We start from the raw sequence: 27,775 nt of genomic DNA, 5'->3' as shown, positions 1-27,775 counted from the left end.
GACTGAAGAACATAAGGGAGTGGTAAAGGAACTCAGAACCTAGGTCACCAGTTCAAACAAAGCTTTGTGGATGGTGGTTGAACTGCACAAGCCCCTCCCAAATCTTTGTGAAATGAATAAATGGCCACAAACAACTGTTTAGCAAATGCATCTGCATTTACAGTTACATTTAGAACTTGCTGGCAGCCTTCAGAGAACAGCAGCCAAGAACCTGTATAATGCTTAGAGATTCTAAATGACCTAGGTCAAAAAAGCAGGATTTTGGGATCGATGCTGGAGTACACTGTAGATAAAGAAAGGTCAAAAGTCTCATCTGTCTTCTGGAAAAGGAATGGGTTTGCATCCTTATTTACCTTCACTGGAAAATAAATAAATAAAAAAGAATTTCCAATGTTTTTTTAACCAAGTCAGCCACAACTGTATTTGTAAGTGCATTTGGTGTGCTAGACATAGTATTAATGCAGTGAGTGAGTAAATGCATGCATGAAAAGAATAATAAATCTGATCTATATTTGGAAATAAGAACTACTCATCCAAGTCATCTGGCTATTTATCATCTGCTTTGGAGACTGTTCTGAATATACTGTACTCTGGAAGTTGAAGGACAACATGATGCTGGTACCAAAATACACAACATCTAAACTTAAGTGGGTGACAGCACTTACTTTAAATCTCAGACCTATACATTTCTTATGAATGTCTCCATAAAGGTTTCCAGTCTGAGCTGTGATTTACAGGTCTGGGCCATTCAGCACAACAGCACAGAAACACTTCAGCATCCAAAGACCCCAAATCATACTGTTTGGACACAGGACACATAGCTTACATTATACATATGTCAACCAGTGCAGTTATTGCCCTAAAAAATATTGACAGCTGAGACATCTGTGGCAGAAAGATGTCCCTGCAGCCCCAGAACTGTCTGGTGTACATCAACAAGACTGATCTTTACAGGAAGACCCTCTTCCCCCTCAAAACTTAAGTGATACATTTGTCAGAAACTGAACAACAGCGGCTCATAACGTAATCTGACCATATCTCGTGACACAATATCTTAGCTCCCATCTGGCTGGGAGAAAAAGAAGCCTTTTTAAATGATCCATTGCAATATCAGCATTATAAAACATATGTGTTGAACTTCTGCTAAATACCAAGTCCAGCAATAAATATGGCGATGTAGGTTTGTATTTTACTTCAATATAGAAATTATATATAGCAAAGATTTTTTTATTTTTCCACCTCAAACTACCAGGCTTGAAGGTTCAACAAAAATGTAGACTGAAGCTTTCTTCCTCTCAAAACTCCTCTGCAGCTTCAAAGCTTTGCTACAAAATTACCACCTCATGAAATATTTGTCCAATGATGCATGCCAAACCAAACACCTTCAATGACTTACATCTCTGCAAAACAAGTGGACCTTAGTGATAGTTTCTATTGATACAAAGGAAGATAAGGCTTGAAATTAATTCTTTAATATTGTGCTTTAGCAAGAACAATGGCATCCTGAGGTATTCAAGTTAAACCTTGCAGAGCTTTGTTTCCATGAATCTGTTAAGGGCATGTGATTTCTGCAGTGTAGACACACACATAAGACTTGAAAACTAGGAACAGAACTGGCTTTTACTGTGCTAGCTACTTTCTGTACACTGAGATACAGCCCCTGAGACAAAGAGTATATAATCAAAAACAATTAAAAATACAGAAAAAGTGGATAAAGAGATAGTAGATTGTTGGAGCACAAATATTCCATTCATGGGAGTAATGGAGTGTTTTCAGAGGAGTTTTCTGTTTCAATTAAAAAGAAAAATTTATATAGGTGAACAAAGCGAGAAATGTGATGTCCTTGCAGCATCAAAGGAAGGGAGGGATGTGAAGCATTAAATGATGGTAAAGAAAATGAGAGAAAGGAAGAGGAAGATTGCTGAGAGGAACAGTAAGAATAAGAAACACAACCCATTGGAAAGAAAAAGAAGCTATATGATGAGGAAGGAGTTAACCAGAGGCACAAGAATAAGGGCCCAGAAAACAGACTGAAAATAGGAGGAGAGATAACAAGAGTCTGGTGGGACACAATGGTCTTGCTAGGAAAGCAAGGATGTTAGTTCTCCAAGTCATGTTAATAACACAGGGCTTGAAAAGCCTCCCTTTTGTTAAAACGAATTCCCATATATCTTTGAAAAAGGAAACTGGTGAAACTCATTAACCCCTGATGCTTATTCTCTCTTACTCTCATCCTATCTTCTTGAAATTATGTACTTTTTTATCTTATGTTATCTGCGTTATTAACTGTAGTCATTAACAGTTGTTGTCTTTTTCATATACCACTGTTTTAGCAGGACCGTTCCTTGCTGCGGTTGGTTTTATGTCAGCTTTCAGAGAGCGCCCTTTGCTTTACTCCTTTCCAAATGTCAATTTAATAAATTTCCTTTAAAAGCTCCTAAAACATTAAAGCATTAGCATCAAATGCGAATTTTCAATGGAGTTGGGCCAGACAGCAATTGTACTCTTCTGTCAGTAGTAAGCAGATGTTAATTTTTTTTGCCTCAAGCTACACAGGCCTCATTCAAAGAACTTGAAACATCTGAAATATCCGAACTTTGCATACAGCCATATATTTAGTACTATTTGATATGACCTTAGATTACAAAAAAAAAAAGTCAAAGAGAGGGAACTGGGTTATACTGACATGTCTCCCACTGCCTTCCTGTATAACCTGTCTTCCTATGTTTAATAAATCTAAAAAGCTTCAGTGGGTCAGATGCCCCAGATTATTTCTTTAATGATGAATGATATTTCCCATGTTGCTGAGATCACTTTTGGATCGTTACTCCGTACAAAGAAGCCCAAAACCCAACACTGGAAAACATCAGAAAATAATATTATTGCCTACTTTTACAAAAACATGAGGAAAACCTGCATTTCCCCATGTTTGGTGAAATGTGATCTCATAAAGTCTGTGAGGCTAGTATACTGGAAAGTAAGTACTCTTCACTCAGAACATCTGATCTTATAAAATAATAATAGATATGTAAGTGCATTTGTTAGACTTGTTTAGAAACCCAAAGACTGTTATGAAAGTGTGATTCATTTATTTTCTACTTAAAGCATCAGCTTTGTGAGACAAAAGGGAAACAAAGCCATCATGTCTAACAATGTTTGTGGTCATTCTTTGTGAAAGACTGAACAGAAGTTCCTGGTATTTGTAAGTAACCTGGATGTCTGCAACTGCATAGGAATCGTTTACACTAGATGTTTTTCCATGCAGCACATTGAGTTATTGTGTTTCGATTTTTTAATGAATACTTGGATGTATATTAATGAATACTAATTACCCTGAGAAATCATTGATTATTCATGAAGGAAAAAAAGTGAAGGCACGTATAATGGAAGCTGATTTGCACATTTAAACATGTCTACCATGGTCAAGACTTGCATCTCTGGGTGGAAGCAAAACCCCTAGTAAATGTCATATAAATGTAACACGAAAAACCAAGTCATCCATACAGTACACCAAAATGAGGATCAGTGCCTGTAACTACTTCCATAGCCAACTTCCTTCCCAGGAGAACAGTGGACATGTTGAGTCACTGCTATAAGAAACCATTCCTTTCAGAAAAAATTTTCAAGAACGAGAATATACTGATAGACACTTAAAACATTAGTACATTCCCCCTAAACCCCAGGTCATTTTCCCATATGCTTATGTTTTTGCAAGAAAGACAACTTAGTATTTCTGACTGAAAAAAAATAATGGAATAAGTAACAAACCTGCAGGTAACCAAAATTTCCCTGAATTGTTATTTCGGGGAGGAGTGGAGTGGGATGGGGGCTTGGGAGGTATTTTTGAATAAAAATATGTATCTTCATATTGAGTTGCTGAGCTTTTAATGCAACATATACTACTATGAATTGTATTACCAACATTGAATGATAGCCAATGATAAAGATACTTAATAACAGTAAACAGTACTGGCTGAAAACAGCAGTGCAATTACTTCACACTTTTATAAACTGTCTAAGAGTTACACATCTGTTTAAGACAGCAAGATGAAATCAGTTAACTTTTCATTGATCTTTTCTCCCTATTATGACAGATTTGTAAACATAATGTATTAATTTTTGTGGGTAATAAAGAGAACAGAGACACGTTTAATACAACAGATCTTAATTTGCTCCCTTACAGCATTAAAAAGTTTGAGCTGTTTACTTGTTCCTTAATTACGTCCCTGGAGAGCATAGTTATTAAGTGTGGACTTGACCGAGACTATCAAATTTAGTTCACTTCAGGAATTTTAGCATGGATATACCATCGGTACAGTAGGTCATTAACTAACTCCAGGCTGCGTAAGCATCTCTGACTTTTCCTTATTAATCGTTTAATCTTTCAATTCAGCCTACCTCATCTACTCTCTCTCTTTCCCGAGATAAATCCTCACACATCAGTCTATTTCTTTTGCTATGCCATATTTTCTATCACCCCATGCAAAATGTGTCCTCTCCCCCTTCAAACACTACTTCCCCCTCCAGCATCTATGAACCTAATTTTCTTGCCAGTTGTATTGAACCAGCACCCCACTCACCCTTTTCCCCCACAGAACTGCTAATGCTGCAAAAGCAACTATCCAAACCCCACCAGCCGCTGAGAAGAACATTACACACGCCAGTCACAGCCCTCAGTCTGATCACAACCTGGAAAGCTGCATTCATATTCTTGACTCACATTTCAAAAATCCCTTTCTGTCTCCTTTAAACACCTTAGGACTTTGAAGCCTTACGTCTACAAGTTCCTGCTTGCGAAAGAATGACACTCCTTATTCAGAGTGAAGTTTTATTGTGATGTACTTTTGCTTTTTAGCTGCTGTGCTTCCTCAAATAAATGTACTAAGCACAAAGGGGGAAAGTGTGCTTGCCTTTCCTCCTCCCTTCTGACACTCCTGCACGTTTCTGAGAGTATTTTTTGTTCAAGCTTCAGAGAACCACCGAATCGGAAATAACTGCAGCCATTCATAAGAAGCTGCTTAAAACCTGAATCCCTCCAGAGAAGATTCCAGGCTGGGACACCTGCCTCTCTGCCCCCAGCCCTCTCCTGCTGCCGTGCTGCAGTGCAGGCTCTCACTTCACTCAGTTTGAACTTTCAATGCAGAAATTCGGCATGATGCAGTCAGCCAGATAAAGCAGCACTTACCTTAATTGAAATCTCTTCTCTGATAAAGCTGGAACATCAGTCAAATCAACAGTGATTTGGGGGTAATCTAAGTTTCAATCAACACCTTCTGGGTAGCTGCATACTGCTCTGCCTTTTTTCCCCCGTTGATGTTGAACTCTTCACAGTCTAAAGGAGAGAGAGAGAAAGATAAGCTGAAATCCTCAGAGGCTCCTAGGGAGTGAGAGAAGAGGCACCAAAGCAATGTTTCTTAACATGAGATTCTCAGCAAGCGTGCTCAGGTCTGGCAGATCGCATAACTGCTGTGATAGGCTCCTGTCATGTCCCCCGAGCCGTGAGATGATCATTGACCTGATTAGCTCTGAACACTCCCTACATGCAGGGAAAGCACTGAGAGGATTGGTGGGTCGCGAGGGAATTGGGAAAGGCACCAGGGCCACTTGGGAATCTTCATTCTTCCAGACTAATGGATGTGCTGCAGCTGAGGCTGTAATTTGTGAGGAGGTTATGCACAATGTTAACCATCTGAGGACTTAAACAAATGTGCTTTTGCATGCTGTTTCTCAAGGTGCACCAGCATTCAACACAGGGTAGAGCTGAGTAATTAGACGCTGATGTAGCCGTTTCATAATACAAGGCTCACTCCATGAGACGCTCTGTAAGCTGAGGTATAAAGTGGATTCATACATTTGTCTCTGACCCTGGAGACAATAGCAGTTAATAAGTAGAATAAGTGAAATTAGCATGGTGGGCTCATGTTAGCCCCCAGATGGCAATCAATCACCATAGAAAGAAAAAGAAAAGCACAACAAAACCCAAACAAACTAGAATTATTTAACAAGTGCATGTGGCAATTTAAATACAATGTAGAGAAAGAATGCCAAATTGCTACAGAAAGAACTCTTCAACATAGAGATAAAATCAGTAGCAACACACAACAATACACATTTTCTTCTATGCTTGCAGTAGAGGGAAAAAACAAGGAATGCATTTAAAGGACCTAATTTGCCTTTGACTTATATTGATACAAATAAGCCTATTAAAAATCGCAGTTTAAATTTAGATGGGAGAAAAAAAAAAGGCTGAGTGAAAGAAGAATGAAGTGTATTTGTTATCTGTGTTTGGTTCTAGGGTATTATGAAAACTACACTTTTATGCACTGAGTATTCAAGCTTCTGTGGTCAAATAAGTTTAGCCAAAGTATGTCACCTTTAAGGACTATTCTCATCTGCTATTTTCCTGCTTCTTGGATGAGAATTATGGCCCTAGTCAGATTTATCCATGGAAATGCCAGTCTGTGACTGACAGGAGTTCACAGAATGACATATTTAGTAACAGTAGTCTGCTGCACCAATATAAAATGGATAAATTTTTATTTTGATATAAGAAGAAGATTTGGAACCTATAGTAGCAATGTTAGTTCATACGTAGTTATCATAAGTTTCTCCATGAATGGTGAAACAAAGATAATCACAAATATATACAAAATCCTTAATGATATTTATTTATTTGGGTCTGGTTTTATCCAGCTTTGAGGTAAATTAGTCATAATGATATTTTATTAGGATAAACAGTCAAGAAAGCAATTTTTAAGTTGTTAAGCAAATGGCAGAATTGGATTACATATTTATTTTCTGAATCACATCAGAAATCTTATTATTACAGAGAAAACAGTAGCATGTGACCCAGATCACTCAGAAGTAATAAGAAAAGTCTGAATCTCCAATTTATATAACAAGACACAGAAGACAATGATTTCTCACCCTAACTACAGTCACCCTAACTGTAGTGCCTGAGAAATAGACAGAAAATCTAAGTGCCCCATACAGAGGCAATAGGAAGAGACCAGCTTTTCTACCCCATCAGTGGTAGCTATACAATTTTCATGATTCTCCTCTGGAAGTGCCTCTTTCTTCCCATTGATCAAAAGCCCCTCCATGTGCAAAATAAGATTGTCCTTGGCAATATTTCATATTCAGCATTTTTTTTAGAATATAGATTATCTGTTAATATGATTTGCAGAATGCCTATCACCCAGGGAGTCCTGTTTCACCTGGGACTAATGGTAACAAAATAATAATCAAATAAGAAGGCTTTTAATTTCATTAATACGAAACATAACACATTCTTTAGCTTGAATAAATGGTTTTCATGTATCAAGACTAAGGTAATTTGCTGCTACAGCCTTCACTAAAAAAGGGGTTGCTTTCCTCACCTATACATTTGTACCACAGAATGGGCAGCAAGTCATCACAACATTTATGATCTTATCTGTTCTGACATGGCATCCCTCATGAAAGAGGTAAACCACAGAGACACACTGTATTATTTATGATTTCAAATACAATGAAAGAAATTAAACATAAAAAAGACCTTATTAAGGCAATTTCTTTGCCATTTGTGAAAGCTTCCAATATCAGGTTTATTGCTGTGTTGTTTAGTTGAGTCCTAAATCACTAGCCCTAGAATTTTCAACACTTCTGTTAAAGTAGTGTTAAAAAAACCTAGGAGATCTCCATGTCAGGAATACTATTGCTGCTACTAATCCCTTTTCAAATCTATTTCAATAGTTTTATACTAAAAATTTCACTTGCAGAAATATAAATTGTAATCTTTCTCACTTAATGGTCCGACTGTCTTTTTAAGTTTTAAAATTCAACATTCATCAGAAGTTCATAGTATATAACTGCAATATTTTAATGGTTTCTCTCTACAAGTAAGGGACTTAAAATTAAAACTAAGCAATGAGTCCACAAAGGGGACTGAAGCATGAAGTGACAAAATTTGAAGTGACAACATTATTTAAGTCTGTGCAGAAACAACTGGGACTTAATGTTGACTTAGACAACTGGGTAAGAAACCGACACTTTAAATTCAGTGTTAACAGAAGGAAAAATTAATTTGAATCATTCATAAATCTTGCTGCCTTTCTAAATGATAGAAGTGAAATCAGTTGTCTTGGGTCCTATTCCCAATCCCAAATAAAATTTAAAATTTTTAATTCAGTTTCTATCAGTCATCTAAAAAAATGGACAGAGGTTGTTCACAGAAAGGAGATCAGAAAAGTAATATGTCTTCATAGGAGATAATATAATCAATTAAATAGATAAAGAAATAGACACCCTTCTTGGCTCATAATTCTTATACAAAGGTGACAGTACATTACACTAGTTTTAAAAATAAGGGGGGGAAGCAAAAGCAATAATTTTCTATGCAATGCATAATTATTCTTTTGAATTCACTGTCACAAGCCATGACTGTAGCAAAGAATTAAAACATACATGTAAAAGAAAATTAAAAATCACAGGTATACAGATTTAACAGGTATAGACAGGAAAAAAAATTTTGTTGCAGGACTGTTCCTCATTGAGAAGTAAAAATATTACCTCATGGGAAAGACAAGATACAAATCTTGGGAAAAAGTCCTCTGCCAACTAATGTCATTTTGTAGTAAAATTTAGACCTTTACAGTATTATTGAAAAAAAAAATTGTATTTTTACTGTCAAAGGTCATTAGCTACCCATGCTTCATTAAAGGAATAATTTCGTTCATTTGGGGTATATTTTAACAAATAAATAGCATTTTTAAAAGTGCTCTATTTCCAAAATTGGTCATTTGAACAGACTGAAGGCCAAAATAAATACAGAAAACTATACTAGTGCAAGTTTCTTAGTATTCACATAAAGATCTTCAGTTCAGAGACACCAACTACTGCAGCACAATACTTCACTATGCATCAATGTAAATTCAATATAGAATAAAAGGCCATAGAGTAACATAAGAGAAGTGATGGAATCACCTGCATGCTAATATACTTGCGACTTTTCTTCTTGCTGACATCACACATACAGTCACCTCAGCTCTGCTGATGCTCAGGTACTCAGTGAACTAGAAATTAATTTTGTCTATACCCATAGATTCAACATACAGAATTATTCTTTTTCTATAGTTAAAAAAAAAAATACAATCATCTGGCATAAAAATAACACTATACATGATGTACTGAGAATGTCAATTTGCTCAGTTATCTTTTTTTTTTTTATTATTATTATTACTAAGTAATTGACAAAAAGAGATACTGTCTGCTTCATTTTGGCTGGAGAAACAGTAACTAGAAATCAGGTGTGGGAATACTCTAAGACAGCAACAAAACCTGCAGAATAAAAGACTTGATTGAAGAGACTGAGTAAAAACATCTTTATCCTTCATGTCTCCAGAGAAAAACAGAATCATAGAATAGTTAGGGCTGGAAAGGACCTTAAGATCATCAAGTTCCAACCACCCTGTCATGGACAGGGACACCTCACACTAAACCATGCCACCCAAGACTCCATCCAACCTGGCCATATGAATAATAAACTACTTAAAGTCGTTAAAACCGCTTTGAAGTAAAAGAAAACCATTTGAACTTTCACAGCCATCAGTTTTTCTGCATTTTGGTAACCATTTTTTCCCCATGACAGCCAGGGACAACTTGACTAGGTAACTCTAAGTACCTGACAACTGCCATGCATTTTAGCACTGATATTTTACTCTTATCCTCATTAATGTCAAAGCACAAGCTGAGCAGATTCAACTCTAAATCCTCATCTGGTTTACATCAGCATAGCTGCATTGACTGAAGTGGAAATGTACAGCAGATTTATGAATTAGCAAGTTCTCATGTAAAAGCATTACAATTTGTCATCAGTGACTATTACACCAGATTTCAAGGTTCTATCTTCCTGCAACATAATCCAATATTTTATTTTTTACATGGATCATTTTTTTTCCAAACTTTCTGGCCACAATGAGTACAGGCAACACAGGAGACCTGTTTGCATCTAACAAAAAGTGTAATCTTGAACATTCAGCACTTTAGTTCAGTGCCTTGCTCAATAGGTTCTTGATGTTAAGGTAAAGATGTGATGTGGATGGAAGGAATCCATACTCAGTGGAAAGCTGCTGACTTCATCAGGCTTATTCTAGTGGCTCTAGGGGTTCAGACAACTCTGAAGCGCTCTGTTCAGAACACTGTTCTCACTCCCAGTTTATCAATAATAATCAGTACCATTATTTTTCTTAGGCTAAATTTCCAAAAATAAGGAAAGTAGTACAACATATTGCTTGAAAACATTTATAATTATACTAGGCAATGTACAGTTTGCAATTTGTTGCACAGTTCTGTTCAGCTAGGGTGATAGGCTGAGACATTCCTGTATTAATGCTATTTCCTTAGAAGCATCCCCATAATGTTGAAGATATTTAGCAGGTACAGGTAACACTGTATTTAAGAAAAGGTCCACAAAATGCATAAAAAACCAAATGCAAGTTTTAAAGCATCCTAATACCATAGTGGAACAGTTCCAAAAACTTAATGATAGTGGGGAGATTGCTGGTGACTAAATACTCTATGATTCGGGTCTGGAAGGTATTAAAGAACGTTGTTCTTCCCAAGAGTACGGAACATATGGGTAGAGAAGGTTTGGGAAATGTGGAAGGATAATATTTTAAAGGATGTATTCAGATCTTGTAAAGAGAAAAGGGAAATAATAGTAGAAAAAGAGATGTGAAATGGAAACAGGCCATCACTCTTTTGATTATGCCTCTTCAGGTTTACTAACATCTGAGAAAAATATACTTTGTATCACAGAGGAATATAGTTCATATACAAGCACCAAGTGAACTCTGGTTGTCCATAATTATGAGAATGGACAATTATTTGAATATATGTGCCTGCAGTACTATTTATTTACAGATATGTATTATAAAGGCAGCCTTGTTAAAACATGGAATCCAAATTCTGTTCAGTCTGTTTAGTATGTCTTTCTGTATTAACCGAAACCTCAAGACTACCAGCATGTACTCTACAGGACAGAGGAAATTTTATAGCTGAAGTTAGTTTATCTCCACCAAAAATTTCTATCAGCAATACAGTTCAAATGAAAACAAGTTACACAGTTGGAACTGAGGGCATGGTTTTGTAGGGAATTGTGACATGTAATTTCTGGTCTGGGTCTCTTTTTTGCTGGGAGCGACTGACCTCCTTTAGGCATAACAGCAAAAAAAGGAGTGCCCTGCAAGTTGCACCACAGGAGCAGTGTGGGAGAAAGAATGACTCAGGAACATCCTTCTAAATACAATTCCTCCCTCACATCCTTCTTTTTCAGGTGAAAGGAACAGTGTGATTTGTGGCATGACCTGTCTCAGCTGCAATTTTCAACAACTTCCCAGTAAAATCTCTGTCTGCTCACTCCCATTTGCCATCGACTTGCTTTAGCATGCAGGAACAGGGGAGAGCGGATAGTACAGAAAGGAAAGTGCAGGGATGCAATGTACTGCATGTAACCACATAAATATCTAATATCTGATACCTATCCATTAGCCTTCTTGTTCCCATCTCTCTGAATAAGGAGGGGTTGCTTGTCCCCTTGAAGGGGACAAAACTGAACTGCAATTAGTCTTGGGATTCTCCCTGGCATTTTTATAGCTGAAGCCTGCTCTGCTACTTACTCAAACTAATACTATAAATCTAATACACTTTACAGGCCATGTTTTCAGCATCATAAACCATCACATCTGTCCATTTTTCAGGGGAATCACAGGGCTTTTATGATACCTACAGAAAATCAGATCTTAGGAGGTGACAACATCTCTTTCTCTGATTTTTCAGACATTACTGGTTTCTGGAAAAGTTTGCAAAAATATAGTAACAAATATAAACATTAATTAAACTGAACTTTCCAGCAATCCTAACTTGCATGTCTCTGACAAGTTTTTATTCTTTTCAACTTGGGAAATTTGGTTTTGTTTCTCTTTTTGTTTGTTCTGTTTGCTGTTTAATTTTAGTTTTCCCCTTGACTGTTTTTCCTTACATCATGCTGATCTTTTTCAGTTTGTCTGTTTAAGAGAAATCATTTAATCTCTTTTTAAATTCTTCAAAAAAACTGCTTTTCCTCTTCAAGTTATTTAAATGTAGTTGTTCTCTAAGCATAAGGAACATTCTGTTTCTTACCTTAATCTGCTCTCTTTCCACTTACTTTTTCTTACTAATGTACCTTCTTACACAATTCCAGTACCACAAGCACTTCCTATCCTTTTTCTCCAAGGATTTTTCCCCATCTCTCTTAATGTTGCTACTTTCTTGTTTTCTTTCCTCTGTTTTATCAGTCTTGGAAAAGTGCCCTTCTGCCTTCTCTGTCAGTATTAGAACGGATAGGTATAGAAGGGTAAAATAGAGGGAGAATAACAGCTGCATTTTTTCTACATACATGTGAAAAATTCTCATCTAGGAAAAGGAATGAAGTGCTGACAAAACTGCTTTTAGCATCGTATTACCTCAACTGCTGTTCAGGAGGAGCTGGAAACACTGTAAAGGAACACAACTGGAAAGGTTTTAATTCCTAGTTTTCCCTTTTTCTTCATAGTCTGAAGCAAGTTGTCTCTCAGGTAACAGACACCAGCCCCTTGGCTGTAAAGGATGACTTCCTTCTGTATAGCAAACATAAAAGGCTGGTGTACTATACTATAGAGAGTACTTGATACATTATTTTGATGCCAAGCCCTGAAAGAGTAGGCTGATGGGAACAGTAGCCAGCAAGACAAGCTTTTAATCATGGTCAGCCCTCTCCCACTGTGTGTGACCATGCTGGTTAGCACTTAGGCTAGATTCTGCTGTGGGAATACTCATGCTACACCACACTAAGCTGATGGTAGACAGAAGAGTAAGGCAGCTCCCTCATCCAAGTCTTCTGAGCAGAGAAGAACTTTTGGAGCCTTTCAGGAATACAAGTAATTTAGTTCCCTCCGTGTGCTTAATGGCAAGTTCATTACTCCCAAAAGCACTGTACTGCATCCAAGTGTCTAATAGATAAGTGGCTTTCATGACATAAAGAAGCTATACTGTGTAATGTATATAGATCTTGGTTTTCAATACCAAGGAAAATGAAGATTTCAATCTAGTACACAGTCACTGATACTGATTAGCAGGACCAAACCCTGCTTGTACTACTCACATCATTAACCCTCCCTTCCAGTGCCCTCCTATAATAGACAGCACACTACATACCCCATTACCTTGCTTATCCATAGTCTACAACAAAGTTTTGAAGAAAACTATTGCTTCCTTCTGCAGAGCTTTATGTTATTCCTTGTCTGCCTGGTTTTGATTCTATCCTGCATTTCAAAAACAACAGTGTCATGGACCTTTGTGTTTATCAGGTTTCCTAAGATTTCCCTTGGATGAACAACAGAGATAGAATAATGAAAAGGTAGTAATATTGTTCCACCCTGTAGGCATTACCTCCAATGGAATCTTCAATGCCAACATTTTAAAACCTCAGCAGGCACAGAATCAGATCATGATACAGAATGTGTCACTCAGCTCTAAACAGCAGGAAACTGAAGGCAGCAGGAGGAGAACTCAGCAAAACTCCAGCCTCCATAGCTCAGGTAGCCCAAGCAAAAGCCACGTCTCAACTGCAGGCTCTTCACCCAGGGAAGCAGAGGCAATGGTCTGGCAAAATAAACTTGGGCATCATATCCCACAGAGGGAATAAAGAAGCAGCATCTTAAACTCTACTTCACTGCAGCTTGTTGACAAAAAACTCTACAGAGCATGCTGGAACGGTTTCTTTAATATGGTCTTGCTGTGTAAACACACTGGAAGAGAACATGCTTCCACAAAGCACAGTCACTCTTTATCTCTTTTGAAGATTACACGGTTTGAGACAGGTGGCTAAATAATAAAATTTGACCGCCAGTGGTTAAACGGAATGGAATTCTCTAGTCATAAAAGACAGATGAATCATATGGTACATTAAAAAAAAAATATAAAAATGTTCAGGTTAATAATTATGTCTTTTCTGGACAAGAAGTATCATTATATCATCGTACTAATTTTTAGCCCCTCTTTCCCCAAAAAGAGAGAATATGGAGGAATAAAAGATGGCTTAATTATAGCACTAGAAAATTACCTCCCTTTTGAAGGGGGAGTTGAGATGATGGTCTTACAATCACAATACAAAGTTGAGACTGTAAGATATTACCTTAAAAGAGTTATTCTAAGTTACTCTTTCAGTTCCATTTGCATATGTAATAAGTAGTATATCTAAAAGACATTCACGTATATGGAATGAGAAAAGAATATGGAAGCCAGAAGGTATAGGCCTTGCTTCTGAACTTCACAGAGCTGCATTTTCTCTCATGATTGCAAGTTGTGATTTACATGAAAATGTGTAATATTAACACTGTCCATTAAAAATGGTGGGTAAGAAATGTAAACAGTACGTTACTTTAGTAACGTGTTAGTCTGTTTACAAGCACAGCCAACTAGCCTGTGTTCAGCTATCTCTGGAACCATCTATACTGATTATTAATCTGTTTGCAGAAACCCTGCATCTTTTTTTTTCCCTCCCTGTTCATGAAGGCACTTCTGATAATAATAATAATTACACTACTTAGCCTTTATCTAGTGCTTCTCATCTTTCAAGTGCTTCACAAATATTAATTCACTAATTAATCTTCCCAATAACTCAGATTACTCCCATTTTACAGATGGAGAAGCATTAGCAGAGAGGGCAAGCGAGCTGCCTGAGGCCATGGAGTGTATAGGAAGGGGAGAGGACTAAGAGGAAAGATGCTTATAACTAGAAAGAAATGGAGGCAGATGGAACAATTATGGTGATGGTTCAACAAATAATCATAAGATTACAGTGAAGAATTTAACACAACACTAGAAGGCAGGCAGTGCTAGTCCCACCATGTATTATATAGTTACTCAGTATGACAAACAATCCCGAAATAAAAAAATGAACTGACAAATAAAACATATTGTGCACTTTCACTTACTTTTTTTTTTTTTTAACACAACACACTCTGTTCTTAGATACTAGAAAATATACTTAGAAAGAAGAAAATTTTAATTTATTTGGCATCTCATTTGATGTAAGGCTACCTGCACTAAAAATCAGATCAACTAAATGATAGACTGCCCAGTACGAGTGGCATAAATTCAGTTAGGATTTTTATGCCTGGTTCATTTTGTATCTAGGGAGGCTGACAGGAGGTCTGTAAGGCTAGACCTAGATCCAGTTTTAGTTCAAACTGTATTCAACAGAAGTGACTTACCTCTTAAACCTTGCCTTTCCAAGTAAGTGCTGTTTAAACATCTAAGTAACCCGCTTAGGTTCTTGGTTTGGTTTCATGTTTGTGTTTTGGTTATTTTTCTTTTTAGTTTTACAATAAAAATCTTCCTTCTAATCCACATCTCCCAAATGATTGCAGGAAAACACACACTTCTACATTAGGACTACAGGAGAATATGGGTTAATATCGTGGCACAGTACTGCTGGCAGGAAGACTTTTTCATTAAAGCAGTAAGGGATCTATTATTGCCCAGAATGTAGGACAGTGACTGCGAATGTGAGATATACAAGCAAAATCCACAAACTGAATGTCTGAGCGATCTAGGGGCAAAAAATGTTCTCTATGTCACAGGTAATAGGAACTTGAGGATTGGTTTTGGATTGCAGTGGAGTCCCAGAAAGCATACTACACCTACACAAAGAGAAAAGTTCCCAATGATTACAAAAATATTCCAAGTACTTTATGCTCCATGCAGATTGGGAACAAACAAAAAAACAAACGCCACATTGAGACCTGCACAAAATCTACCACATATAAAAACAATCGGTTCGAGTTCAGAATACTTTTGCTCCTTTTTGCTTTCTGCTCCACTGATACAGTAAATGTTTGCTCCAGTTGCACTGTATGCAAACAGTCACATCGTATTATAATGTATTGTGCTGATCAGTGAGTATAGGGGTGAACAATCTATATAGAACATAGAATAGTCAGGGTTGGAAAAGACCTCAAGATCATCTAGTTCCAACCCCCCTGCCATGGGCAGGGACACCTTACACTAAAACATGCCACCCAAGGCTCTGCCCAACCTGGCCTTGAACACTGCCAGGGATGAAGCATTCACAGCCTCCCTGGGCAAACCATTCCAGGGCCTCACCACCCTAACAGTAAAGAACTTCTTCCTTATATCCAATCTAAACTTCCCCTGTTTAAGTTTTAACCCATTACCCCTTGTCCTATCACTACAGTCCCTAGCGAAGAGTCCCTCCCCTAGCATCCTTGTAGATCCCCTTCAGATACTGGAAGGCTGCTATGAGGACCTCATTCAGCCTTCTCTTCTCCAGGCTGAACAGCCACAACTTTCTCAGCCTGTCTTCATATGGGAGGAGCTCCACCCCCCGATCATCCTCATGGCCCTTGTCTGCACTTGTTCCAACAGTTCCATGTCGTTTTTATGTTGAGGACACCAGAACTGCACACAATACTCCAGGTGAGGTCTCAGGAGAGCAAAGTAGAGGGGCAGGATCACCTCCTTCGACCTGCTGGTCATGCTCCTTTTGATACAGCCCAGGATATGGCTGGCTTTCTGGGCTGTGAGCACACACACACTGCCGGCTCATGTTCATTTTCCCACTGACCAACACCCCCAAGCCCTTCTCCGCAGGGCTGGTCTAAATCTCTTCTCTGCCAAACCTGTATCTGTGCCTGGGATTGCTCTGACCCAGCCGTATACTCTCCTATTCAAAACTCTCACACTACACTGATATCCAAGAGTACAGAAAGCTGCAATAATAATGAAGGAGAGAGAGAAGGCATACAAAAAAGCCCATTAACATAAATCCCTAAAGTAATACACATTCTGCAAGGTTGAGTGCTGAAACAGGAGCTCCCATTCCTGTACCTTGTGCATTTCTCTTTCAAGTTACCCCCTTATCTGGAAATGCCCTTAGAATGAAATTTATTTACCTACAGAATAGGTACACCTGTTCACATTCTCAGAGCTTGATACACCAATTTTTTATCTTGGAAAAGTATCTGCTGTAACCAAGCTCTAAGAACCTGAGAGAAAACTGCTATTAAAAAAATAAGGAAAAAAAAAGATATCTTTCTTTGCTTTGGTAACATTTTGAAAGTAAAGACCATAGTTTTCTCCGAGTTCTGCATCTTTTTACAATTAATTTTCCCTACAAAATTTATTTAAGACACATACTCAGGAAAAGTTTCAATGTAAATGACAAGGTGGAATAAAGCCTTTTATCAGCACTACTTTGAGATTACCAACACAACTTTACTTTAGCTTCAGCATTTTTAACTTCTGCAGATAGTACACATGCTTACCTAGCCAATCACTGACAACAGCAAGCAACTTACCACTTACGATCTCGAATTTTGTAGCAGTGAGAAGCAAATTCTCTGGAAAGAGCTTTTACAGCATGTTATAGTCAGGATGACACTACTAGATTAGGGATTTAATCCAATATTTTTTTTTTATTTTGCTCCTGTAATGTAATGGGGTTTATGCTATTACAAAAAAATGATCATAGAATTTTTATAACAGATCAACTATATAGATACAGGACTGATGGGAAGGATGCTCAATAACAACATGAGATACCAGATACCGCATTTTGTCTGTCAAGTTTAGTTAGGTTTGCCTTGCTTAGGCCAGCCTGTTGGAGGTACGGGTAAGGCCAGATACCACTCTTACTGAAATTCAGTCCACTGTGCAAAAAGGACTTCAGCAGACAGTTAAAGTCACAAAGTAAACAGAGCTTGGCTCAGCCACGATATAGCTCAGCATGGAGGAGAAAATCCTTGTTTATGCAACAGAAATAAAAATGGCAAGCATATGGACCAGAAGCCTTGAGATTCTTTCCAGATGAGTGTTATAGCGGCCAGGTTATGCGTAAACAGCTTCAGCTTAATCTTGTGTTCTCTTCCTTCAATGTATTTCAGTTCTAAAAGGAAGATATGGATTTTATTCACATGTCTCCAGAATTATGTTTGGAGGCTGCTGAGCAAGGACAGAGCTCAGAAGTGCTGGCTATAGAAACTTCATTCCTGTTCTAGGAGCCATGTTCTTATAAAGAATTATTATTATTTTACCTAAATCTGTGTCAAAAACTAGGCAGTGGTATGCAGGTCAATGCTGTAAGTTAACTAAGTAGTTACCTGTGTAAGGCACATACTGGTTTTTAAATGCTGGGACCTACTAGCTTTACATATCAACTCATCTTTAATTAAAATTTGTTAATACAATCTGAATGTTGCTAATGGTAATATTTTGAAGTACTTAAGGTTATTCTAGGCTAAGTAGAAAAGTGTCAGTTTTCTTTTTCTAGCACTGTTTATGCTTGCATAGGCTTTAGCTTTGGTTTCTTCAACCAGGAAATGGTATGTAATTATTCTGAATACTTTCTTTTATCGCTTAATTAAAACTATAGAAAATGGTATAAAGTAAACTCTATCACACTGACATTTGCACAGCAGCACATTTGCAATCAACCAATATATATTTGTCCTACATCATTAATTATATAAAAGATACAATTTATTTATTTACAATGATATTAATAATAAAATATTAATTTCCTGAAGAAAACACTGTATTAATAATAAATAATCCTGATCTGCATGAACATAATACCAGGATGAAATTGCTCTAATTTGGTTTAGAATTAATTAAATACAGACTTACAGAAAAAAAATTCCACTGCCTCATATACAGTGGCAAAATACATCTCAGAACAACCTCTAAGTAAGAGCCTGCACAAGAAGTGTGTTGCAATAATGGATTAATTTACTGGGCTGTATCCTTGACCATTAATTCTGACACTATTATTTTTTTCAGAGAAAAAGTTCCGTATAAATAAAATACATGAAAAGTCTAGAATTCAAAACCAACACTTGAAAACAAAATGCCCGTATTTTACATTATTTATTTTCTAATTTGGGAAAATATACATGTGACTTTAATAATAAATCCGTAGACATCACGTCTTAAAAAACCCAAATCTTCAAAACAGGGAAACAAAGAATAATGAAACAATGGCTATGGTGAGTCAGAAAAAAATACTGTACCTAAGTATAACTATGGACCTAACACAATAGATTCATAGGCATTGCTGGCTGCAATTGAAAATCTTTAAAGCAAGTATATGCTACTCTTTCAACAGGATTTCACAGTGTTTCAGTCTCCTAATAATATACTTATGAAAGTGGTCTTTCTAAATAGTTGTACTGATTTTCAAGTGTTTGGGACTTTCCAACTGTTTATGTCTACCTTCCCCTCAAGTTTTCTTCCCTTTTATCTAAACTTGTTCTGATGGTAAATTGTCTTCCTTTTTGCATGCATCTTTTTCCAAGCTGTTTTTTGAAGTGTACAGGAAAGCGATGAGAACAGTGATGACATCCCTACCCTTGAATTTGTAGCACAATGCTGAGTGTTTCTATGCCGCATTCTCAGTACTAACTGCGTATTTCCAGTCGCTTTACTTCCACTTGGTATTATATACATTAGCAATCTTTTCATGCAGGTCCCATACAACAAAGCTCAAGAGTATCACGTTATGTAAAACATCTGACACAAATATTCATATAACAAAATGCACGAGTGATTTTATCCTCATCAGCAAGCAGACAGGGAATGGTTGCAACTCACACAGACATATCTGAGTTAGTCCTAATTAGCTCAAATACTGGTAACGGCATAGCAGGGCACAAAGTGCTAGGCAAGCTAGCTGGCAAAATGCATTCTTTACAGTATCACAATATCTTTACAATATCACACCCAGCAAACAGCGAGGTTGAGACCAAAGAACCAATGCAGGACATACCATCCACATCCATCAAAAAAATCCTCCCGATGCTTCGACTTGTTTCACTGTGGTCTCAAAAAGTTGCTCTAGTGAGTTAAGTGCAATTATTTATATTAAATTTATAGGCCAATAGATTCATTAATTCCTTCAAGGGACTATCCTTATTTGTGCAAATAAGAGCCTAAAATTTCAATGAACTCATTAAATTGCATTGTAACATTTCCAGGACTGACTTCTAATGTCATAATGTTCACAACTATGGTTTACTCAAATTATTAATGAATCATAACTCCTGAACTATTAAAAAAGGCATTGGTAATATATATGTACATGTAATGAAAATCCTTAAGTCATGCTAAAACATCTAATATACATATATACACATAGATGGAATTATTCATAAGAAGAATAGGTAGGGGTATACAATATCCTAAACAAAACAAAGTATTCAGAAGTTTTCAGAAGGTCTGCTTTGGTGCAAATGTATTAATTTTCATAACTAAGAGTCCCATTGTAAAGAATGCTGCCACATTCCTATATGCCTTACAATATCATTAAAACTGCACAAGCTTCTCATGACTAATTTATTTCACTGAGATTGCACCATCATGATTAATAATCTAAGCTAGCCATTTAGGCTACTGATAGTCCATTATTAGAGGAGAATGTCAGGAAGTTTTCTTTCACCTGAACATAGATATCTTTCTCAAAATTAGATTTATCGTTCTTGGCTAGCATCTAGCTCTTCTCTCTTCAATTATGAAAAGATCATAGACAATTTGCTAAGATCAGATGCAAAAGTTTAGACAGTTAATACTAGGTGAGCAGAAACTCGCCATTACTTGCCACAAGCTTCTTCTACTAGAAATGTGCAAAAAAACACCCCAGACCAAACCTAACCTAAAAAAAAAAAAGATACATTCTGCTTTGTCAAGGTTTTACAGCTACATTCCCTAGCTTATCAAATAGACATTCCCAAAGTCTTATGAGCTAATACTATGCCACGGGACTTTAGTATAATAATGATCAGGAAATACACCCACAGTAAAAACTAACTTCAGCTAACTAAAACAATACCTGGTAAATAATTTTTTAAAAGTTAATAGCATAAGTATTCTTCTTTAAGATACAAAACACATGTTTCAAAGTATCAACATACTCAGAAGACACCATTCAGTTAGACATAAATCTTTTACAGAGTGGAACTTCAACATTAATTCTTAACTTAGTTAATGCTATCTAAGCATACAGTCAAACTTTTAAGTAAACAGTTGCTTTCTACTATTTGCTCTTCAAAGAATTTTTTTGTTTTTATCAAAGCAGCTTTACCCAGATCTTGATTATTTTGTGGATATTTTTCCTGTATGATTGATGCTGGTGGAAGGCGTAGAAAATGAGGAATAAAATTGCATAAATTTACCTTCATATCTGAGATATGGTGTCTTACTAGTGATTAACCTTTTCTCATAGGTATGCTTTTGTTACACAGTACATTTTCGATATAAGAAATTAGCCTTTCGGTCCCTATTACTTCTACCTTTAGTTACCCATTAAGTCATGCTATGAGGTAAACCAAAAGGTAGGATGGATATCAGTGGGAAGAGAACAGACATAGTCTGGCTGAATTGCTGTGTTCCTTAAGAAAGAAGAGGCTTATGCTGCAATACCATCACAGGATAAATCTGTTCATAAATGAGCTACGAAACATAGCTATTGTAGTTTCACACCTAAAAGTTCACTTCCATCAGATGTAGATGTACAATTACAGATGTCCTTTAAACAGTATAGGCATTTAATGTTCATTTTTTAAATCATACTGTAAACGGCTTATCCTCTATTTGGTATACAGTGCAAATCCCATAATTTATCACTTAACACAGCTGTTATGCAACAAGCAATTTCCTTCCAAGATCATGGCATTTGTGTATTCCCCCTTCAAGGAAGTAGTAGGTAAATGTTAGATCATGTTCTCTTACTGACAAAACAAAGAAATCAGACCTTTCCAATGAACAGAATGTCTTTCCTGCTGAAACAAATTAGATCTATTCTGTACCACTATAATTGCCATGGCTTAGTGAAGCAGAGAGGCTTCCCATAAAGCAGATGCTTCCATTGAATACACCACCTCTGCATTTGGGATTTGGAAATTTTCCAAATAACAGTGATTCACCAATTAAAAATTGAAAGGTATCTTCACTACAATGCACACAGAGAAAATACGTGTTCGCATTCATACACTGCTTTCCATAACTAATACAATCTCCATAGTTAGCTTTGATTTTATGTGTACTTCCCTACCAATGTACATAGAGATTTCTTCCAAAAGGCGTCACAGAAGAAATCTGTGAACAGAACACTTCACTTCTAAAACACTGAAGAAAGACAGGAACTGTGATATGAACCTTCAATATTGCATCTTGCATGCAAAGGTGTAATTCTGTTGAAAACTAAAATTATAAGTAGTTAAAATTTAATGATTTATTTTTTTCTTCAGAAAAAAAATTAAAAAAAAAGCCCTGAAAATTCTGAAATAAATTATTTTAACTTTTTTTTTTCTTTTTTACTGATAGTTCATGAGCTGATGTGAACATGAGACAATTTCAGGTTGAAACAGAACACAATTTTGATACATTGAAAGCCTGAAATAAAACTGAATTTGTCTTACATGCCAATATACTTGCAACTAAAATAAATAAATATTTCCCAATATTTGACTGTCAAATAAATATCAAGTAGCTATGTAACTGACACATAACATTTTGGAGCATCTACGAATTATCTAAAACATAGAAAAGTAACTTGAATTGAAGTCATTTCTAGGTGTGGACTATGTACCTTAACTTAATATAGTCAGAAGGAAAAAAATCTGGCCTACAACTTCATTATTTTCTGTTGGCAATATAGAATATATAAATAAGGGAAAGAAATATCCCAGTTTTAGGTGGGTTTTTTTGTTTGTTTTAAAAGGCAAGTAACTACTCTTGAATATTTCAATGAAGACTAAGAAAAGAAGCAATACAGAGCTTCTGTGTGAAATAACTGAAGCATATGGCATGTTTCTTATTACTCAACAGATGAGAATGATGGGCAAGGCAAGGTAGCAAAGACAGGAAAGCTGTTTAAACAATATCTTGTCATTATCTTATTTTCTGAGCAAATTATCCATGCCAGCTATGTGAAAAAGCAGATGCAGAAAATGTGGCATGCCTCACTTGTCAGTATGTCAGCTGTTGCTTTTTCTGAAAAAGCATAATTTTTTTTTTGCCACTTTGTAAAGTAAATATTGTAATCCAAGGGAATTCGGGTTACGTTCAAATTTGCAATAAATAGAATCATAGAATACTCAGGGTTGGAAAGGACCTTAAGATCATCTAGTACCAACAACCCTGACATGGGCAGGGACACCTCACACTAAACCATCCCACACAAGGCTTCATCCAACCTGGCCTTGAACAATGCCCGGGATGGAGCATTCACAACCTCCCTGGGCAACCCATTCCAGTGCCTCACCACCCTAACAGGAAAGAACTTCCTCCTTATATCCATTCTAAACTTCCCCTGTTTAAGTTTGAACACGTTACCCCTTGTCCTGTCACTACAGTCCCTAATGAAGAGTTCCTCCCCAGCATCCTTGTAGATCCCGTTCAGATGCTGGAAGGCTGCTATGAGGTCTCCACGCAGCCTTCTCTTCTCCAGATTGAACAGCCCCAACTTTCTCAGCCTGTCTTCATACAGGGGGTGCGCCAGTCCCCTGATCATCCTTGTGGCCCTGCTCTGGACTTGTTCCAACAGTTCCATGTCCTTTTCATGTTGAGGACACCAGAACTGCACACAATACTCCAGGTGAGGTCTCACAAGAGCAGAGGGGCAGGATCACCTCCTTCAACCTGCTCGTCATGCTCCTTTTGATGCAGCCCACGATACAGCTGGCTTTCTGGGCTGTGAGCACACTGCCGGCTCATGTTCATTTTTCCATCGACCAACACCCCCAAGTCATTCTCCACAGGGCTGCTCTGAATGTCTTCTCTGCCCAGCCTGTAGCTGTGCCTGGGATTGCTCCAACCCAGGTGCAGGACCCTGCATTTGGCATGGTTAAACTTCATCAGCCCACCTTACAAGCATGCTGAGGTCCCTCTGGATGGCATTCTTTCCCTCCAGCATACCAACAGAACCACACAGCTTGGTGTCATCGGCAAACTTGCTGAGGGCACACTCAATCCCACTGTCTATCTCAGCAACAAAGATGTTGAAAAAGACAGGTCCCAACAACAACCCCTGAGGGACACCACTCATTGCTGGTCTTTAGCCGGACATTGAGCCATTGACCACAACTCTTGGTGTGCGGCCATCCAGACAGTTTATCCACAGAGTGGTCCATCTCTCAAATTGATGTCTATCCAATTTAGAGACAAGGATGTCATGCAAAGCGTTCGACACTGTCCCACGCAAGTCCCTGTAGATGATGCCAACTGCTCTACCCCTGTCCATTACTTACATAGACCCATAATAGAAGGCCACCAAACTGGTCAGGCAGGATTTCCTCTTAGTGAAGCCATGCTGGCTGCCACCAAGCACCTTGTTGTTCTTCATGTGCCTTAGCATGCCATCCAGGAGAATGTGCTCCAAGATTTTGCCAGGCAGAGGTGAGACTGACTGGCCTGTAATACCCTAGGGCATCCATTTTCCCCTTCTTGAAAATGGGGGTTATATTTCCCTTTTTCCAGTCATTGGGAACTTCACCTGACTGCCATGATTTTTCAAATATGCCGGACAGTGGGACAGTGGCTTTGCAACTTCATTCGCCAGCTCCTTCAGGACCCGCGGATGGATTCCATCAGGTCCCACGGACTTGTGTGCATTCAGATTTTGAAGATGGTCTCGAACCAGATCCTCTCCTACAGTGGGCCTAGGGTCTTCATTCTCACAGTCCCTGCGTCTGCCTTCCAAGACTTGGGTGGTGCGGTCAGAGCCTGTGTCACTGAAGACCGATTCAAAGAAGTCATTCAGAACCTCTGCCTTCTCCAAATCCAGGGTAGCCAGTTCTCCCGATAGCTTCTGGAGGGGACCTACGTTGTCCCTAGTCTGTCTTTTATTTGCTACATACCTCTAGAATCCCTTCCTGTTATCCTTAACATCCCTAGCCAAGTTTAATTCTAACTGGGCCTTCCTGACCTGGTCTCTAACTTCCCGGGCAACATCCCTGTATTCTTCCCAGGCAGCCTGTCCTTGCTTCCAGCTTTCATAAGCCTCTTTTTTCCTTTGAATTTTTCTCAGCAGCTCCTTATCCACCCAAGGAGGTCTCCTGGCTCTCCTGCCGCACTTCCTTCTAGTTGGTATGTGACACTCCTGGGCTTTCCATAGCTGATCCTTGAATATCAACCAAGAGTCTTGGGCCACCCTGCCCTCTAGGGCTATATCCCATGGAACCTTACTACGCAGATTCATGAAGAGGCCAAAGTCTACTCCCCCGATGTCCAGGGAAATGAGCTTGCTGCACGCTCTTCTCACTGTCCTGAAGACCTTGAATTCTACCATCTCATGATCGTTGCAACCAAGGCTGACCTGGAGTGTCACATTTCCAACGAGCCCTTCCCTGTTGGTGAGCATGAGGTCAAGCATGGCACCTCTAACTGTTGGCTCCTCTATTACTTGCATTTACATTTGCAAATACATCTAAGAAACTGAAAAATAAAATCAGTTTAGCTTTTGGGTTTTTTTTTTTGCTGTTTGTTTTTTTTTTTAGGGTTTCTTTTTAAAATAAATTCAAATTTCGGACAATTAATTAATTCCTAAGTAGGCATAATAGAAAATCAAAACAGTTTTCAGCTTCATTTAATTTAGGATTTTTCCCTTTATATCTGCATTGTCTTGAAATAACAGAAAGAATTTCAGTTACAAAGACCCATGGCTAAATTCCCCTTCACTTAAAGAAGGTCAGACTTTCACCTTTTGATGCTTATGTTCCTTCACTGTAAGCACTGGGTACTGAGCAAATGAAGGCAGCAGAATTCAACAGGGATGGAATTGGCATTAGCATGGCTTGCTATTGTTCACCCCCAAAATCCAGTATGGTTATGTGGAAATAAAAAGGTTATAATGAGAGCAGAGTACAGAACAGCATGAATTCATTCTCATAACAGTGACTGTAATGTTAATGGGACATTGGGCAAGCACAACCCACCACATTATAGTTTAAGGAATTTAATCATATGTCCATTCCCAGTTGCAATTTACTTTTCTACTTACTACAATAAATTCACATATTATGTGTAAATTCAAAACCACAAACATTTCACACCAATCACTGTCTCTAATCTCCCCATCACTGTGCAATGTGTGAAGCAACAGGTATTTAATATCACATCTGTATGTAGTCCAGTTCAATACCAGTAACTGCGTTTCCAATTCCTAATGTTTCATTTCCATTCACATGAACGACATGAAGGTGATCGGGAATAGACATCAGGGATTCAACAACAGGAAGTCACATTTAATCAGCCTGATAAAAGTCTGTGGTTAAATGACTGGCTTGACAGGTGAAAGAAAAGCAGTGGATATTGTCTACCTTAACAATGGTAAGGCCACACCTGGACTACTGTTGTCCAGTTCTGGGCTCCCCAGCAGAGAAGAAATATGGTGCTATTGGAGAGAATTCAGTGAAGGGCCACAAATATGATTAAGAGACTGAAGAATATTTCATACACTCCATATGAGAAGAAGCTAAGAGAAATTATACTGAAGGCTTAGGAAGACCTTGTTAATAAATACCTAGAGGGTGGGTGTAAAAGAGATGGAGTCAGGCTCTTCTCAGTGGTGTCGACTGACAGGACCATAAGGCAATGGTCACAAACAGATGGTTGTCTTTGAACACTTAAAAAACACGTATCAGAGCGATAGCACTAGCACAGGTCGCACAGAGAAGTTGTGGAGTCTCCACACTTGGAGGATGACCTTTGAAAGTCCCTTCCAACCCATAGTATTCTATGATTCTACATCAAAAAGCCATGTGGACATAGACCTGGGCAATTGGCCCTAGGTAGCCCTGCTTGAGAAGGCGATTGGCCTGGATGACCTGAGGAGGTTGCTTCCAACCTCAACTATTCTACAGTTCTGTGAATTTTAAGTATTGATGACAAACAGTATCTTCATAGGTGTGATCTAAGAAAATAGAGGATTATGATGCAAAAATGCTTTTATTTTGCTGATACATATCCAAAAAATTACATTCCATTTACTTCACTTAATGCTGATTTTGGCAGAACAAGGGACCTAAGGTTTTGGTCCTATAAAGACTGAGATTTAACAGGGCCATTTCATACTGATACGGTCCCTTCCAACAAAGGAATGGAGTAACTACCAGAAATAAAACTGCAAGGATGATTGCAAAAAAGCACACACAAAATGTATATTTATACATATGTAGGTAATACTATATAAATAAAGAATGTGATGTTTATATATGCATAAAGAAGGGATTTCTTACAGGGTTAAAATACAGCAGGGTTGAAATACTAGAAGCAGGATGAAGATTAATTGAAATTTGAAGATACTGCCAATTGTGGCCCAGGAACAATACCTGACTTACATCATTCAGTTTTGTGACTTTCTGCAGCAGCAAGAGATGACATGACATTTTCTCGTAACACTGCAAAAATGGCAAGCATAAAGCATTCAAATACAGCAATGGTTTAGGTCTCCAGGCAGCAACATAACTAAAACCCAGGACAAGATGCTATTTGAAAACATATTCAATGTATTCCAAAACCATTATTTCTTAAAGCAAATACAATGTCTGTGCCAGTCTTCTGCAGTTTTACTGTGTTTTGTTATTTGATGTTTCAAAAAATTTTGTTCAGTAACCAAACCCCCAAAATGTATGCGCATCCTACAAATTCTAGCCATGTATAGTACAGGGATATTTGATTTGATACAATCTTTATTTGCTACAAT

At 37.7% G+C, this 27,775-nt stretch overlaps 1 protein-coding gene across 1 annotated transcript in view; it reads right to left on the bottom strand.

The window, feature by feature from the left end:
• Positions 1-5,207, bottom strand: part of CDH12 (cadherin 12) — a 225,002-nt gene extending 219,795 nt beyond the window's left edge. Inside the window, exon 1 of the mRNA XM_065669300.1 lies at positions 5,186-5,207. The gene's annotated coding sequence lies outside the window, so the exon portion shown is untranslated. The remainder of the gene's footprint in view (positions 1-5,185) is intronic.
• Between the last annotated feature and the right edge of the window lie 22,568 nt (positions 5,208-27,775).

The sequence above is a fragment of the Lathamus discolor genome, chromosome 2, assembly GCF_037157495.1.
Source record: "Lathamus discolor isolate bLatDis1 chromosome 2, bLatDis1.hap1, whole genome shotgun sequence".
Lineage (NCBI taxonomy): Eukaryota > Metazoa > Chordata > Aves > Psittaciformes > Psittacidae > Lathamus > Lathamus discolor.
Note: the sequence above shows the minus strand (reverse complement) of the source record. Positions and strands in the feature narration are given on the sequence as shown.